We start from the raw sequence: 19,470 nt of genomic DNA on the forward strand, positions 1-19,470 counted from the left end.
ACTCGTTTGTCCAACTGTTCCTATCTCTCTCTTTCGTCTCTGATCCCATCTATCATTTCCTCCTTAAACCCTGCCTTCTGCATGTAAACCGACATTTTTTCTCAGTAAATTCAGTTCTGAGGAAGGTTCATCAGATCCGAATTTTTAACTCTGATTTTTCTTCACAGATGCTGCCAGATCTGCTGAGCTTTTCCAGGATCTTCTGGTTGTTGTTTCTGATTTACAGCATCCACAGTTCTTTTGGTTTTCAATTAGCGGGAGCTTGCAATTCAGGTCTAGGAGCCAACATCGTGTGGTTATAAATTCTCCCAGTACGCAAACTCAATTTCTCTCCCAGTCTCTGCTGTCTCTCCCACTTCCTCCACACTCACTGGGGCACGACACCCCCGACCCCCTCCCCCTACCACCTCACATTGACACCGGACCTGCACAGCTCATGGTCACGTTTTGATCTACTGGCCCCACTCCTCATCCACTCCCATTGTATGTGGATCACACCAAATCTCCCATTGGTCTGAAGCTGCTGTCAATCGGCAAGGACCAATTGTGACACAGGTGGCGGGATCCTCCCAGGAGTGCAGGAGGCTGAGGGGTGGCCACATGGAGGTTTATAAAATCATGAGGGGCTTGGGTAGGATAAATCGACAAGGTATTTTCCCTGGGTTTGGGAATCTAGAACGAGAGAGCATAGGTTTAAGGTGGGAGGGAAAAGATTAAAAAAAGGGATCTAAGGAACAACGTTTTTCATGTAGAGAGTGGTGTGTGTATGGAATCTTCTGTCAGGGCAAGTGGTGGCAGTTGATACAGTTATACCATTTGAAAGGCATCTGGATGGCTATATGAATAGGAAGGGTGTAGAGGGATATGGACCAACTGCTGCCATATTGGACTACGTTATTTTGGGATATCTGGTTGGCATGGACGAGTTTGACCGAAGGGTCTGTTTCAGTGCTGTACATGTCTGTGGTTCTACCCTGGGATGAGCTTCATCACTCACAGTGAATGGGACAGTATCAAAGAGCAAAGGGGTTGGGCGCTATTCATCCCATTGGGGCTGTACTCTCTCCCTCTGGAGATGCTGCAAACCTGTCCAAACTCCCCTCACATTTACCCGTGGTCCTCCAAATTTATCCTCAAAAATTTAAATTCCAAATCTGTTTTGAAAGTAACTGATCAATCTGCAGCCAGCTGTGGCTCAAACTGTTCTAGATGCTCAGAACGTACTCAGTAAAATACTCTTCACATTTTTATCCTAAATTATTCGCCACTTACCTGAAAGTAGCAGAAAAGAGAAACCTACCTTAGTTTTATTTTATTAGTTTCATAGAGATGTACAGCACAAAAACAGACCCTTTGGTCCAACGCGTGCATGCCGCCCATATATCCTAAATTAATCTCGTCCCATTTGCCAACACTTGGCCCATATCCTTCTAAACCTTTGCTAATCACGTATCCAATCAAATGCCTTTTAGCTACTGTAATTGCACCAGCTTCCACACTTCCTCTGACAGCTCATTCCATACACGTATCACGTGCAACTTGAAAACATTGTCCCTCAGATCCCTTTTAAATCTTTTCCCTCACACCTTAAGCCTGTGCCCTCTAGTGTTGGATTCAGTTAACCATGGGAAAAGATCCTTGTTCTTCACCCTATCCATGCACTTCACGATTTTATCAATTTCTAAGATAATCTCTCAGCATCCGATGTTTCAGGGACAACAGACTATTCAGCATCTCCCTGTAGCTCCAAACCTCAACCCTGGCAACACCTTTCCACATATTTTCGGAATCCTTTCAAGTTTCACAATATCACTCCTACAGCTGGGAGACCAGGACTGAAGGCAGAATTCCAGAAGTGGCAGAATCAATGTCCTCTAGAGCCACAAAATAATGTTGCAACTCCTGTACTCAATGCACTGACCAATAAATGCAGGTATACTAAACACCTTCTTCACTACCCTGCTTATCTCTGGTTCTACTTTCAAGAAATTATGACCCTGCACTCCAAAATATCTTCGTTCAGCAACACTCACCAGGACCTTCCCATTGTTGAATAATTCCTGCCCTGATATGCTTTTCCAAAATGCAGCACCTCACATTTATTTCAACGGCACTCTATCTGCCACTCATCGGCCCATTTGATTGAAGTCCCATTGTACTCTGAGGTAACCTTCTTCCTTTTCCACTACACCTCCAATTTTGATGTCTACTGTAAACCTACTAACCATACCCCATATATTCACATAGGAATCATTTATATAAATGGTGAAAGCAGTGGACTCAGCACAGATCCTTCCAGCATATTGCTCGTCACAGGCCTCCAGTCCGAAAAACAACCCTCCACCAGAACCCTCTGTCTCCAACCTTCCAGCCAATTTTGTATCCAAATTGCTAGTTCTCTCTGTATCCCATGGTGTGTAATTTGTTAACCAGTCTGTTCTGTAGAACCTTGTTGAATGATTTTCTGAAGTGCAAGTCAGTGATTTCCATGCACAAAGCCATGCTGAATGTCCCTAATCATTTCTTGCCTTTCCAATTACATCTAAATCCTATCTCTGAGAAGCACTTCGAACAACTTACTTGACTTCAGGCTCACCGGTCTATTTGTATCTCTGACCTTTCCTCATCATGTTTCTCGAATAATGGCACCTGTCATGCAGCACCTTACCTGTGACCATCGGTGATGCAAATACCTCAGCAAGCAGCCAAGAAATCAGTTCCCTAGCTTCCCACAAGATTCTAAGATTCACCTGATCATGTACTAGGGATTTATCAATCTTGATGCATTATACAAGATCCAGTACCTCCTCCTAACTAAGGGCACATGTCAAGTGAACACTATTTATGCTTTCAAGTCCTCTCACTTCCATATCCGATTTCAGTAAAAGCTGACATGAAATCCTCGGGTATTATCTCTCCCATCTCCTGCACTTCCACAGCCAGCCTTGCTGATCATTGAGAGTCCCTATTCTCTGTCTGGTTCCTCTTTTGTCCTTGATGTATTTGTAGAATCTCTTTGGATTTTCCCTAAATCTATTTCCCAAAGCTATCTCATGTCCCGTTTTAGCCCTCCTAGTTTTCCACCAGTATGCTCCTACTGCCCCCGTACTCCTGCAGGGATTCACTCAAACCCAGCTGTCTATACCTGCCATATCACTCCTTCATTTTCTTGACTAGATCCTCAATTTCTCTCGACAGTCAGCATTCTCTACATTTATCAGCCTTGGCCTTAACAGGAATATACTCCCTGTGTGCTACAGACCTATGGAGGCAATGGCAGATGAGGACAGAGGTCAGAAAAGAGGTTGTGTCGGGAAAGTTAACAGCCTAAACGTAGATAGGTCTCCTGGCCGTGATGGAATGCATGCCGGGGGCGAGAAGAGATGGCAGAGTGTAAATAGCAACTGCACTCGTGATAGGTCACGAAACGTTGCTGGACTCTTGTTCTGAGAGACTGGAAAGCTGCAAATGTGATGCCAATATTTTAAAACTTACCTCTTATCTTAATTTCTGTAATGGAGAAAATGCCTGAATCTCTCAAGGAAAATTAGTGAGCTATCTGGATAGAAATTGTCTCATCGAGCAGACACAGCATGGATTCATGAAACGTAGCTCATGTTTAATTATTTACTCGAATAATTGTAGGATATTACGAGCGCGTTGGACAACGGAGATCCAGTGGTTGTGGTGTAGCTGGATTTCCAGAAGGCATTCAACAAGATGCCACAAAAAAGATTGTTGTATATGATGCACGGCATTCTGGCTCATGTATTTGCATGGATACAGGATTGATTAACTGACAAAAAGTAAAGAGTGGAGATAAATGGATGTTTGACGAGTGTTGGGACTACAATTGTTCACAATTCACACAGATGTTTTGGAGTTGAGGACCAGGTGTCAGAGTTCACATTTGACATTAAGGTGAGGAAGAGCAATGTGTGCAGAGGCAACTGTAAGTCTACACAGGGATAAGGATAGGTGAGGTGAGTGGGTAAGGATCTGGCAGATGGAGGACAATATTGGGAAAGGTGAGGTCATGCATTTTGGTCGGACTAACAGCAAAATGGATGATGAAATGGTGAAAACTTGCAGCATGCTGCTGTGCAGAAGGTGCTGGGTGTCCTTGTGCATGAATCACAGGAAGTTGGTTTGCAGGTGCAGCACGTAATTAAGGCAGCAAAGGGAATATTGTCCTTCATTGCTACAGGGATGGTTATGCTGCAGCTGTACAGGGTGCTGGAAGGGCCACACCTGGGGTACTGTGTACAGGTTAGGTCTCCTTACTTAAGGAAGGATCTATTGGCACTGGAGGGAGTGCATAGCAGAATCACTAGTTTGAGCCTGGAGTTGCGAGGGTTGCCTTATGACGAAAGATTAAATAGGCTGGGACGATACACATTGGAATTTCGAAGAATTGAAGGTTGTATCCGAAAGAAAAAATAAAATTATGAAGGGAGTAGATAAGATAGAAGCAGGGATGTTATTTCCACTGGGGACTGAGCAAACTAGGGAGCATAGCGTCAAATTCAGGGTGTATCAGTTTTAGGACTGAGTTGATGATGAACTTCTTCAATTAAAGGGTTGTGAATCTGTGGCATTCCCTGCTGAATGCAGCAGTTGAGGCTTTAATCTTGAATGTCTTTAGGTCAAAAGGTAGATTTACGAAAGGAAAGGAATTAAGGGTGATGATGAAAGAGAAGGAAAGTGGAGCTGAGGCCACGAAAATATCAGCCATGACCTTGCTGAATGGCAGAGCAGGCTTGAGGGGCCAGATAACCTACTCCTGCTCCTCTCCTTTCGTTTTGATGTTCCCACTTTCCAGCCGTCCCATTACCTGGGAATAGCAAATAAATAATAAAAGTTCTCGCCTTGTACCGTCAAAATTCGCGTTTGTCTAATTTAGAACACTACCTTTTCGATCTTTTAAAACGAGTGGAATTTTCAGAGTATTACAACAGTGGGGAAGTAGCCCATTCAGCCCATAACATCCACACTGACTCTCAGAGACTCCCACCCGAGCCATGTAATGCTGCATTTCCCATGGATAATCCAGCGAGCTTGCACATGCCTGAACACTGGGCAGTTTCGCCTTGATCATCCACCCAACCTGCATATATTTAGATAGTGGGAGGAAACCACAACCCTCGGACGAAACCTACGCAGATACTTCCAACAAGGTGGTCATCCCTTTCTTATTTCCCAGTTCCACTCAAATAACTTTACTGGACTCCCAAAAATATCCTCCCTAAGCACAAATGTCATGCTGTCCCTAATCAAAAAAGCCACTCCGCCTCCTCTCATGTCCCCGTTCCTATCCTTCCTTTTGCATCTATAACCTGCAACATTCCGATGTCAGTCCTATCCATCCCTCAGCCTCGTTTACATAACACTCATGATATCCCAGTGCCACATTCAAAACCATACCCTGAGTTCATCTGGCTTCCCTGTCAGGTCTCTAGCATTGAAATAAGTGCAGTTTAACTGGTCAGTCACATCTCGTTCTCTGTCTTTCCCTTGCCTGCCTTGACTGTTTGTCTTCTGAACTGCACCAGCCTCAGACTTACCTCTTTTCTCACGCTCTCTTTGGGTTTACCCCCGACTCCCTCACTGGTCTAATGCCTCCCGAATAGCACTAGCAATTCTCTATGCATGGATATTAGATTAGATTACTTACAGTGTGGAAACAGGCCCTTCGGCCCAACAAGTCCACACCGACCCACCGAAGCGCAACCCACCCATACCCCTACATTTACCCCTTACCTAACACTACAGGCAATTTAGCATGGCCAATTCACCTGACCTGCACATCTTTGGACTGTGGGAGGAAACCGGAGCACCCGGAGGAAACCCACACAGACACGGGGAGAACGTGCAAACTCCACACAGTCAGTCGCCTGAGGCGGGAATTGAACCCGGGTCTCTGACGCTGCGAGGCAGCAGTGCTAACCACTGTACCACCGTGCCGCCCACCAATTCCAAGACATCTTCCAATTCAGGTACAATCCATCTTTCTTGTGCACGTCAACTCTACTCCACAGGAGATTACAATGATCCAAAAATGTGAATCCTACACCAGCTCCTTCGCCACTCATTCATCTACTCCATCCTGCTATTTATCCTCTCACTAGCATGTAGCATCGGGAGTAATCCAGAACAACGAAGACCTACTTTTCCAGGCTAATTTGCTGTGTTCTCTCGGCAGGATCCCATGCCATCGCCATCCTATGTCATTGGTACCAATGTACAACGACCTCCCAGAGGTCATTCTCCCCTTTGAGAATAGTCTACTCCCTCTCTGAGACATCCTTGACCCTGGCACCAGGGAGGGACCACCTCATTCTGGTGTCTCACTATCAGCATTCTGTGCCCTATACCAGTCCCGAATCATCATTGATAACCTGGAACCTGATATACTTCTCCATACATTAGAGACAGTCTCAGTACCAGTAACTTAGCTGTCAGTGCTATATTCCCCCGAGAGTCTATGACCACCTACATTTTCCAGAACACTATACTTGTTTGAGATAGGAATACCCACAGGTGACTCCTGCTCTATCTACCTCCCTATCCTACCTTTCCGAGACATAACCCAGCTACCTGACTGGATCTGCAGTTTTCCAGCCTGGAACTGTCAGCTATCACATACGCTGACTCTTGTAATTCTTCATTAACATCAACCACCGCTGCATCTGATCCATGCGATCCAAGAGGATTTGCATCCTCACTTCCTGCAGACTATCAGCAGGATCATTAAAACTCTCCCTAATCTCTGATATCCAATAGGAAGAGCACGTCCCTGTACGAATGGCCATCTCTGCACCTTAATCTACAGACCCAGAAAAAGGCAGAGTCTCACAGCTTCACAAAAGACTAATCTCGAATACATTAGTACCTGTATTTTATATTTAAATCATTCAACCAAAACATCATAAGACAGTACTTAAACAAATAAACCCTTACCCTACTGAATGTTGCGGAATTCTAAAAATAAAACTGATTAAGACTTACCTTTTAAGAGACTGAAACCCACTGAGCTGATCCCCGGATGTGAGTCATCGACATACAGCACGGAAACAGACCCTTCGGTAAAACTTGTCCATGCCGACTAGATATCCGAAACTAATCTCGTCCCATTTTCCAGCACTTGGCCGATATCCCTCTAAACCCTTGCTATTCATACACCCACCTGGATGCCTATTAAATGTTGCAATTGTACCAGCCTTCACATCTTTATCTGCCAGCTCATTCCTTAAATTCACCACCTTCGCGTGAAACAGTTGGCCCTTAGGACCCTTTTATATCTTTCCCCTCTCACTTCCATCGAATACCCTCTAGTCTAGACTCCACCACCCCAGTGAAAATACATTGTCTATCTGTCTGATACATGCCTCTCATGATTTTATAAACGTCAAAGTTCACCCCTCAGCCTCCGACACTCCAGGGAAAACAGGTCCAGCCTATTCAGCGTCTCCATACAGCTCAAACCCTCTGACCATGGCAGCATCCTTGTAAATCTTTTTTGAACCTTTCAAGTCACACAACATCCTTCTGACAGGTGGAGAACAGAATTGCACACAATATTGCAAGCGTGGCCAAACCAATGTCCTGAACTGCCGCAACATGACCTCTTGTACTCAATGTTCTGATCAATAAAGGAAATCTTACCAAACACCTTCACCATCGTATCTACCTGCACCTCTAGTTTCATGGAATTATGAACCTGCACTGCGAGATCTATTTGTTCAGCAACACTCCCGAGGACCTGTCCATTAAGTGCATCAGTTCTTCTAAGCTTTGCTTTTCCAAAATGCAGCACCTCGCATTTATCTAAATTAAACACCATCAGCCAATCCTCAACCCATTCGCCCATCTGAACAAGATCCCATTTTAATCCGAGGTAGCCTTCTTCACTGTCCACGACACCTCCAATTTTTATGTCATCTGCAAACTTACTAAATATCCCTCCTATGTTCACATCCAGATCATTTATTTTAATGATGAGAAGTAGTGGACCCAGCACCGATCCTTGTGGCACTCAACCGGTCACAGGCCTCCAGTCTGAAAAACAATCTTCCACCACCATCCTCTGTCTTATACCTTTGAGCCAGTCTGTATCTAAATGGCTAGTTCTCCCTGAATTCCGTGAGACCTAACCTTGCTAACCAGTCTCCCATGGCGGCACCTTGTCAAACGCCTTCTGAAGTCCATACAGATCACATCTACCACTCTGCCTTCATCGATCCTCTTTGTTACATCTTCAAAACACAGCTCAATCAAGTACGTGGCACATGATTTCCCACACACAAAGCCATGCTGACTATTCCTGATTATTCCCGATGAAGGGATTTTGCCCGAAACGTCGATTTCGAAGCTCCTAGGATGCTGCCTGAATTGCTGTGCTCTTCCAGCACCACTGATCCAGAATCTGGTTTCCAGCATCTGCAGTCATTATTTTTCCCTCTTTTATCCCTAATCAGCCCTTGGTTTTCCAAATACATGCAAATCCTGTCCCTCAGGGTTTCTTTCCAACAACTTGTTTGGCTTTGACGTCAGGCTCATGCATCTTCAGTTCCCGAGCTTGTCCAAAACACCTACATTAAATAATACCACCATATTAACCAACCCCCATTATTCTGGCACCACAGCTATGACTATCAATTTTACAAACATCTCAGCAAGGGACCCAGCAATCACTTCACCAGCTTCCCACTGAGTTTTAGGCTACACTGGATGAGGTCCTGGGGTTTATCCACCTCTCTGTGTTTCAAGACATCCAGTACCACCTCCTCTGTAATACAGACATTTTTCAAGATTTCACCATTTGTGTCCCCACATTCTACATCATCCATTCCTTCTCCACAGTAAAACACTGAGTCCAAATACTCGGGGAACATCTCCCCCAACACTTGCAGCTCCACATATAGGCTGCCTTGCTGATCTTTGAGGAGCCCTATTCTCTCTCTGGTGACCCTTTTATTCTTAATATATTTATAAAAAACATTTGGATTATCCTTAACCCTATTTGCCAAAGTTGTGTCCTGTCCCCTTGTTGCCTTACTTATTTCCCTCTTAAGTATATTTCAACTGCCTTTATACTCAAAGTCTTTTTTTGATTTTTGGAATGGAATAAATGTCAAATATTACAGCTTGAAGAAATAAACGATGGCACGACTTACATCGATTAAAACTTGGGCCTTCAATAGTGATATCAAACAAAGAGACTGAGGGGTTTAGGTCTTTGAAGTGTGTGTCACATGTCGACAGGATGGTGAAGGTGGTGTTTAACACGCTTACTTTCAATGCTCAGACCTTTCAGTCTCGGAGTTCGGACGTCACGTTGAGGTTGTACAGGATGTTGTTAAGACCTCTTCTGGAATAATGTGTCTAGTTCTGTTTGTTCCATTCGAGGAAGGATATTATTAAACTGGACCAGGTTCAGAAGAGATTTGCAAGGACGTTGAGCGGAATAAATGATTTGAATTATAAGCAGAGGCTGGATAGGCTGGGACTTCTTTCACTGGAGCCCAGGAGGTTGAGGGGTGATCTTATTAGAGGTTTATAAAATTATGGGGGGGATGAAAGATAATGTGAACAGCAGGTGCGCATTCCAGGAGGTGCGCGATTCTAGTTTGGGTACATAATTTTTAAGGGGAGGAGAGGAAGGCTTTCAAAAGATGTGTGGGATTTTTTTTAACTTTTACACAGAGAGTGGTTCACGTGTGGAATGGGATTCCAGAGGAAGTGGTTGCCGTGAATATAATTACAATTTCAGGTTGGACTAGTGACTCAGTGGTTAGCAGATATTGGTAACCTTTGAAAATTTCAGAAAATAGCAGTATAGAGGAGATCACACTGTCCACTGTCTGCATTGGACAAGAAGTAACGTTGCTTTTTGAAGCCCTCGTTCTGTCTCCCCAGATACTATAGGACGTCGGGTGCACATACCGTCTCCTTTTTTTTATAATGGTTTGAGAGTTTCTGCTTCTACTCCGCTTCCATGTGTGACTCCAAGATTCCGACCATACTCTGGGAGAAGTAACAATTTTCCTCATCACTTCTCTAATATTTCAACGAATTACATTAAATATTCACCACTGGTAACTGAGCTCTGCAACAGGAACAAGGTATTCTCTCCCTTTCTACCCAAGCTCCTAACAATATGTGCACCCCAATCAAATCTCCTGTCAGCATCCTCCATTCCAATCTTTCCCCATAACTGCACTTCTACAGTCACAGGGTAACGGATCTCCTCTGTACCCTCTCCAGTCCAATTCCATCCTTCCATGTAATGGGGTGACCAGAGCTGCACCCAGTCCCCAGGCTGTGACTGAACTCATTATTTAGATAATTCCAACATCAGCTTCCTGCTCGTAAATTCTGCACTTTGGCTGATAGAGGTAATAGTGCCATTTGCTGCATTAACGAAGTTATTGATGTTTCCAGCTATCTTTATTTGTCAGCCCACACTGACCGCACTCTCATTTATTGTATATTTCCCACTATTGTTGATGTCCCCAAATGCCTTGCCTTGCACTTCTCTGGGTTGTTTGGTCCATTCACCTGGACGCCATAGTTTCTGTTTTCAAATTGACTTCCATGGGATCTCTCGTCAAATCCAAGTAAGTCACATGCATTTACAGGTTAGTGCCTCAAATCGACACAGTCAGATTAATTATATACGATCTTCCTTGAACAAATCCAGACCGACTGTCCTGGAATCCCTGGGAATTTCTCAGTGACCGTTTATCCACTCTCTCAGAATTCCAGCCTCCACCTATTCAGTCAGTCCCTTGCTTCACACTAAAGAAAATAACGGTGTTCGCCATTCTCCTGTCTTCTGGCACCATTCCTGCATCTATAAGAATTGGATAATGCAGATAAGTATAAGGATAGGGATTTTCCCTGGCTCTTTTTAACAGACTGGACCATTGTGTTACCCCTTTTGTCACGATTTGAATATCCTGTATAATTCCCTGCTCCAAGTTTGTTGCTCCCAATATATCACACTGCATCCCTATTTTGATTCAGACAGACTGAGGCCTACACTATCTTATGATTTGTCAAGTCTCATTTTATTCGAGTTTCATGGAGGGTTTCTCTCCACAAGATGAATTGCATTTTCTCATAATACCATCCCCAATCTGCCTCGTTAACTACCTTCCCTGCCCACATGGTCTTCCTCTCATCTAGCACTAACGTGATGATTTTTCCCTTGTCATAACAACTGCCCACTGTCTGGATATCTCAGAGTGCACCAGCCACCCTGTTCCAGGTGTCATCTTTAAAAAGTGATTATACTCTTAGATTGTCAAACCGAAACTGGCCAGGAGATAGCAGAGGGGGTAGAACTGGGGCCACACTTTGTGGACAAGCCCCTAAGGTTATATTGGATGGCATGGTGCAGGAGAGGGACATTACCTTCCTCCAGGACTGGCAGGGAGGCCACGACACCAGACACTGCCAGCTTGGTCCGAGGTTGACCCCTGTGTCAGTGAGGTGCCAGCCTTCTGGGTGAATGCCCAGCGGTTAGGAAGGAGGTCAGTGACTTTCTCCACTCCACCATGTTAAGTGCCACCATGTGCACTTTTTGACCTAACCCTCACTCTCTCTCTGCTACTGCACCCACCTCCCACAAAGGCTCATGTTCTCCCACTTTCACTGAATACAGCACCTTCTCTTGACATCTCTCTAAAGTCTTCTCTGTCCCTCTCCCCAACTCTGCCTGGTGTCTGTGCTGCCAACTCACTCACACAGGACACCTCGCTACCTTTCCCCCAGCTGTACTAGCTGTAACAAACAATTCCACCTCCCTTAATACCGCTTGGTAATTCTCACATTTCGAAAGAAACCACCCCACAAGAGAGCAGAAAGAGCCAAGAGGGATGGGGGCTGCCCAGCATTCAGCTCCTCACCCCCGCAAAGGGGAAGGATCCTGACCCTAACAACAACGAGAAGCTGTCTGACTGTGTCCAAACTCCCGGACTGGGATCTGAGACACCCCTTGACTGAGTGTGCTCGGCACTGTGACTGACTGTGGACAATGATATTCAGCTTTCTGGGTTTGTGTCTGTACTAAACACCAAGACAATAAGCAGGCGGATGACCCTGATAGCTGTGGCTGAGGGGAAACACTGCTTAGGGCAGGGCTAGGCAGGACAATAATTCTGTGAGCAATAAAGTCAGTTCAAAATGGGTGTGTACAAACACGGAGTGAGCAGCCCAGAGGGACAGGCCATGAGCTGGATGGGTCTCCCTGACCAGACTGTCATTGCAGCAGCATTGATTGTGTACAAACACGGACTGAGAAGCCTAGGGGGACAGTCCGTGAGCTGGGTGTGTGTCCCTGAGCACAGTGTCTTTATAGCAGCATTGAGTTTGCACAAACGCGGAGTGAGCAGCCCTGAGAGACAGGCTATGAGCTGGGTGTCTGTCCCTGAGCACAGTGTCATTGCAGCAGTTTTGACTGTGTACAAACACGGAGTGAGCAGACCAGTGGGACAGTCCATGAGCTAGGTATGTGTCCCTGAGCACAGTGTCCTTGCAGCAGCATTGCAATGAGAGTTGTCAGTGCACCCTAGTCTGCAGAATTGAAGTACAGAAGCGTACTGTCAGTGAGTTGGAGATGTGCTGCCTTGGCATGGTGAGGCTGGCATGTGACAGATGCCAACATTGGAGCATGTGGAGTACATGCAGCTTTCTGTCTGTGCAGTGTCCCGCGAGATGTTGTGTCCAAGATAGATGGCCGCAGGAGCGAGGGGCGAGATGGAGTCACCAGTTACCAGCTCGGACTTTCACGTCCAATTCTCTATATTAAGTTCGCCCACAGTCAGAGGGAGTATGTGAAGCTGCAAGTTGTTGAGGAGAGATCCACTGATTGTGGCTGTTGATCATCAGTAATCATTGAGTCAACATCTTGCCATTCCTGCACTCAAATCTTGTTTTAAAGAAAAGGCCAGCACAGGAATAGGCCCTTCATCGCAGCAATCCCGCACTGGCACGTGATGCCGTTCTAAAGTTAAAAAGAAAGTTTTTGCTCCGACACTCTCTATGTCATTCTGTTCCCTCCTAACTCATATTTGTGCCAAGATCCCTCTTAAACCTTGCTATATTAGCTTTTTCCCTTCTATCAGTGCATTCCAGGCACTTGCACATTCTGTCTGGAAAAGCAAGAAAAAAGAATTGCCGATTATATCTCCCGAACTTTCTCCCTTTCACCGAAAACCTATGGCCCTGAGTAATTGATATTCCTACTCTGGGACAAAAAAACGCTTCTAACTGTATTTATATCTATGCCTCTGAGAATTTTGTAAATATCTATCAGGTTGCCCCGTAGCCAATGATGCCCAGGTGCAAACAAACCATGCCTGTTCAATTTTTCATTCGGGCTCATACCCTTCCAACCAGACAACATCCTGGTAAAATTTTTCCATACCCTATCCAACACCTCCACATGGGTTCTGCTGATGTGGCAACCAGTACTGTACACAATATTCTAAATGTGCCCGAACTAAGTTTCTCTACAGCTGCAATATGACCTGCTAATTTTCATATTGTATGCTCTGATGCATATATGCAAGTTTACCATCAGGCTTCTTGATCACCCTATCAACCCATGTTACCACTTTCAGGAACCTGTGGAACTGTACACCTATATCCCTTCAGATGTTGATGTAGCCAGTAGTTTTTCCATCCACTTTATACTTGTCTCCTGCATTAGACCTTCTCAAACGCATCACCTCGCAACTGTCCAGATAAAGTTACATTGGTGTTTTCTCTGTCGAAGTCTGCAGCTGACCTATATCCGGCTGTATTCTCTGGCAATCATCCTCACAATCTACAACTCCGCCAAGCTATTTACAGATCTCCAGTCACAAAACCACTGTTCCACCACTACTCTGTCTTCAATGACCAAGCAATTCTCTATCCATCTTACTAATTGACCGCTGATCCCATTTCACTGCACCGTCTGTATGAACCTGCCATAAGGATCCATATCAAAGGCCTTGCTAAGGTCCAGACGGCCAACAACCAGCCCCGGGCCCCATCAATCAATTCATTTACTTCCTCAAAATATTCAATCAAGTTTGTGTGACATGATCTTCTGGACACAACTGTGTTGCCGGTTGCTCGTAAGTCCATACTAGAATACTGTTGGAGCTGCACTCATTCAGACAATTGATTATTCCATCATATTCCTGACTTGAACCTTGGAGAGTAGATTAGATTCCTTGCAGTGTGGAAACAGGCCCTTCGGCCCAACCAGTCCACACCAACCCTCCGAAGCCACAGGATCCAGCATCAATGCTGAGCACTGTATTGTCTATTTACCAAGGAGCTGTCCACCTCTGCCTGGCTGTGTCCTGGGATGTTCCCTGGGATGTAGTCCTGTTCACAGAATCATGCGTCACAGACAATATCTGACTGTTGCTTGATTAGTCCGTTGGAAATATATAACAGGTCACTTTTACATATTGTATAATGAAGAGTTAATATCACTTTGTTTCTTCCATATCTTAAAAAAACGCAAACATCATTGTTTTTCAGTTGAAAATAATTGAAGTGAATATTAATTCAATTACCAGAGTACGCAGCTAACTATTACACAAATCAGTGACTGTAGTAAGCACCCGTTTCATGTTTAGATCATTTTATAGGCAAAAAAAAACTATTGGAAATGACTTTGAGAAAAGTCACAGTGTTAATGGACCTCATCACGACCTCCAATACACTGGCCATCTTCACAATCTGTGCCGAGAGTTTCCAAACTGGAGCTGCGCATTTACTAACACAATCCCTCACAATAGACTGCTTAGAGACATACCTGAACAACGGGGATATGTGTGTGGGGCAGACTGGTCAATGGAATAGCACATGGCGCTGGTCCAGGCGCAGTTCAATATTTATAACAACGACCTGTAAACAACCATGTCTTGCAAGTATATCTGTTCTTGTGTGCCACCTAAACTCTGTAATTCTGCACCTTGAACCCGATCCTGAATGAATGTGTTGTAAAGGTGATGGACTCCTGTAGCACATGGCATCTTACATTGATTCCCGCATAAATCATATCCATTGTATGTTAGCCCCACAATGTCAGTATCCAAACAGAATTGTGCAACTCAATTGATGGCCAGCATCATCGCAGCCCAACGACTTGTGTGTGACTTGAGCTGGAAACCTCTGTGTAACTGTTTGCAGCATTGTTCTAAGTATTAACTGCAAAGTCTCCTTATTGAAGCTCTGACATCCTTACATAATACCAAAATTTAGATTGTCCAATGAGCTCAAAATCCATCCATTTACTCAGCTCACATTTATAACAACAATATGATGAAAACAGTGCACAACTCAAAGTAAGGAGCATCGAAATGATGAATGTCATTACCACATCCAAGACTACATTATTATTAATAGCAATAACTTTCAAAATATACATTTATTTTCCATTATATTAATATTGTGAACTCATTGTCGACTCTCTTACTCCTCAGATGCTGCCTGAACGGCTGTGTTTTTTTTTCAGAATCACACTTTTTGACTCTGATCTCCAGCATCTGCAGTCCTCACTTTCTCCCTGCTAATACTCACTCATAATCATTTTCACGGCAGGAATATCACTGTCTGTTTAAACATGTTGCAGTCAGATATGAGTACATTTTGAATTGCTTCTAACTATCTCAGAGCTCAGTATTATAGGATGTGAATGGCAGTGTCTGTGTGGTGCTCGGTATGTCGGCCATGCCTCTGAGAGTCTGACAGGTTATACCTTCAGCTGTTTACAACAAACCAGTGACTGCATGGACCCAACCAGCCTGAGCTCACGACACCCAAAGCACAGTGTCCAACATTGGGCAGGTATGGGGACAATTCTTTCATTTTCATTTATTCATGGAATATGATTGGGCCAGTATTTATTGTTCATCCCTTGTTGCCCTTGAGAAGCTGGGAGTGAGCTGCCGCATTGACCCACTGCAGTCCATGAGTGGGTGAAACATCCAATACCATTGGGGAGTGAGCTTGAAACAGTGACACTGAAGACATGGCAATATACTTCCCAATCAAGATGGTTGGTGGCTTGGAACGGAAAGCGAACATGATGATGATCCCAAGTATTTGCTTCCCTTGTCCTTCTTGACGGCCATGGTTTCAGAGGTACGTTGTACGACGCCTTGAATAAACTTCTGCAGAGCACCGTGTAGATGGCAGGTATTGCTGCTCCTGTGTGTCAGTGGATGAGGGGTGAAGCTGCATGCACACAGGTAAATGGGGAGGGAGCGGGTATTTCATCGCACACACATTCAATTTGTGTCTTATAGATGGTGTGCAGGTTTTTTGATATCATGAGTGACGTTATTCATGGAGGATTCCTAGCCCTTGGGATATTCTTGCAGCCAATTAACTTATATGCGTCGAAGTGTGGTGCTGGAAAAGTACAACAGGTCAGGTAGCATCTGAAGTACAGGAGAATCGACGTTATAGCATAAGCCCTTTACAGGAATGGCTAATGAAATTATATGCTCTGTCCAGTTCTGGTTAATAGTAATCCCTGTGATATTGGTCGTGGCGAGTTCAGTGCTGGTAGTGGCATTGAATGTTAGAGCATATTGTTTTATTTTCCATTGTTAGAGATAATCGTTGTCTGGCATGTGTGCAACGGAAATTGTACTTGTCACTGTTAAGCTCACACCTTCATATTCCCAGGTCCTTGTTACATTTGGACAAGGACTGCTTCAGTATCTGAGTAAATCACAAATCGTGTTGAACATTATCCAGTCATTGGCAAACATTCTCAGTTGTTCCTTCACTTGAGTAGAGATGGTCATTTATGAAGCAGCTGAAAATTATTGGGCCTAGGGCAGAGAGAACTCTTATAGCTCACTGATGCTGTCCCTCTCTCTGAGCTAGGAAACGTGATTCTAGTTCCACCTGCTCCAGAGGTGTCTAACAACATATCTGAATGGGATAATATTACAATTTCTACCACAAGGAGCTGAGCAAGTACTTGGGTAGCTCAATCAGTTGGACGGCTGGATTGTAATGCAGATTAATGCCAACAGTTTGGGTTCAATGCATGCACTGACTGAGGTGCCTGAAAAGGGCTGTCCTACTCAAGCTCTCCCTCACTTGAGGCATGATGACCGTCCAGTAAAACTACCACCAGTCGTTTCTTCTAACGAGAGAACAACCCTATCACCCTGTCGGGGTATGGTGCCCTACATTTCCATTTCTAATCTACAGGCTTGCCCAGAAACCCCGCCCCTGGGGAACGGCGGCGGAGCTGAGATGGCTGTTCTGCACCAACCCCAGCCACGTTCCTTTGTACCAGCTGTAACTTATGCCACTGCAGACGATTCGCATTTGCTCCAGGTTTGCCATTAATCCTGGCTACGACATTTGGTCAAATGCAGTTATGATCAAGTTAAAAGTGCAGTCACTGTCACCCCACCTTTAGATTTCAGCTATGTTCTCTTGTACATCGTTAAACCAAGGCTTCAATGAGCCCAGGAGATGAGATCCCAAACTGAGCTTTAGCGAGCAGGTTACTGCTGAGGAAGTGCTGTTTGATCCCACTGTATGTGACATCTGCCATCCCTTTATTAATTACAGGGATTAGAGCAAAGGCGCAGTCATTGATCGTCTTATGTTTTGTCTGTGTGTGTACAGGACACACCCTGATAGTTTTCCACATTGTCAGGGAGATACCAGTGCTGTATCCCAGCAGGAACAGCCTGAATGGAATGTTACCGGGGCCCACAGACTTTGCATTCTCCAGATGATTGTAAATGCCACACACAGTGAATCGGCTTAGCTGAAGACTGCATCTGGAGGAGATTAAAATAGATCATCCCATCGATATTTCTGTCTGAACATTGTTGTGAAAGTTTTAGCCTGAGCTTTTCTATTATTGTGCTGGACTATTCAATCTTTGAGGAAGGTGGTATTTGTGGATTCTCCTCTTCTGGTGAGTTGTGTGATTGTCCACCACCATTCACCCGGATTGTAGAGATTAGGTCTGATTCTTTGGTTAGATCTGTGTATCATTTGCTATTTATACCATGTGGTGAGTAAGTGGACCAATTTAGTAACATCATCTCATTCTGAGATGTATTTTGTGCTACTATAGGCAGGCATTCCTGTTTTCTCTATTTAACAAGACTGTAGCCCTGGCTTGACTCCCCTCCCTCAGCCTCACGGTGTCAGATCAAACACTGACACGGAAACTTCCTGCTGACTCCCCTCCCTCAGCCTCACGGTGTCAGATCAAATACTGACACGGAAACCTCCTGCTGACTCCCCTCCCTCAGTCTCACGGTGTCAGATCAAATACTGACACGGAAACCTCCTGCTGACTCCCCTCCCTCAGTCTCACGGTGTCAGATCAAACACTGACACGGAAACCTCCTGCTGACTCCCCTCCCCCTGCCTCACGGTGTCAGATCAAACACTTACACGGAAACCTCCTGCTGACTCCCCTCACTCAGTCTCACGGTGTCAGATCAAACAATGACACAGAAACATTCTTTTGACTCCCTTCCCTCAGCCTCACGGTGTCAGATCAAACACTGACACAGAAACCTCCTACACCCGTCCCTATCTCTCTGCAAACTTCCAAACCCTACACCCCTCTCTATCTCTCTCACCCCCATAACACTCCCTATCTCTGCAATCTCCCGAAAACCCAGATCCTTCCTTATCTCTCTAACCTCCTCCAAACTCTGCATCTCTCCCTATCTCTCTAAACTCCTCCAAAACCTGCATCCCTCCCTATCTCTCGATATCCTCCAAATCCAACACCAATCCTTGTATCTCTAACCTCCTCCAAATCTGACATCCCTCCTTACCTCTTGAACCGACTCCAAACCCTACACCCCTCTCTAACTCTCTAAAATCTTCCAAACGTTAAGCAGTCCCTGTTTTTCTGACCTTCTCCAAACACTACGCACCTCCCTATCTCTCCAATATTCTCCACCTCCTTCACCCCTCCTTATCTCTGCGACTTCCTCGAAACCCAGATCCCTCCATATCTCTCTAATCACCGCCAAAACCAACACCCCTCCCTATCTCTCTAATCATCACCAAAACCTACACCACTCCCTACCTCTCTAACCTCCTTCAAATCCAATACCATTCTCTATCTCTCTAATATTTTCCAACGCTTTCACCTCTCCCTAACTCTGCAACCTCCTCCAAACTCAAATCTCTCCTTATCTCTCTCACCGACTCTAAAATTTGCACCCTCGTTATTCTTCTCACCACCTCCAAACCCTATATCCCTCCCTATCTCTATAATCTCCTTCATCATCTACATATCTCCCTTTATCTGTGACTTACTCCAGCCCCTACAAACCCTACATGTCTCTTTAAGCTGCTCTCCCATATACCCTGTCACTGTAACCTCGTCCAGCCACTCCCCGCTTCCGACGTTTGTAAACCTCATCCAACCACTAGACTCTCCTGATCTCTGTAACC

This window comes from Chiloscyllium plagiosum, unplaced genomic scaffold, assembly GCF_037043375.1.
Source record: "Chiloscyllium plagiosum isolate Xiang-an unplaced genomic scaffold, Cpla_swu_hap1 HiC_scaffold_14, whole genome shotgun sequence".
Taxonomy (NCBI): Eukaryota; Metazoa; Chordata; class Chondrichthyes; order Orectolobiformes; family Hemiscylliidae; genus Chiloscyllium; species Chiloscyllium plagiosum.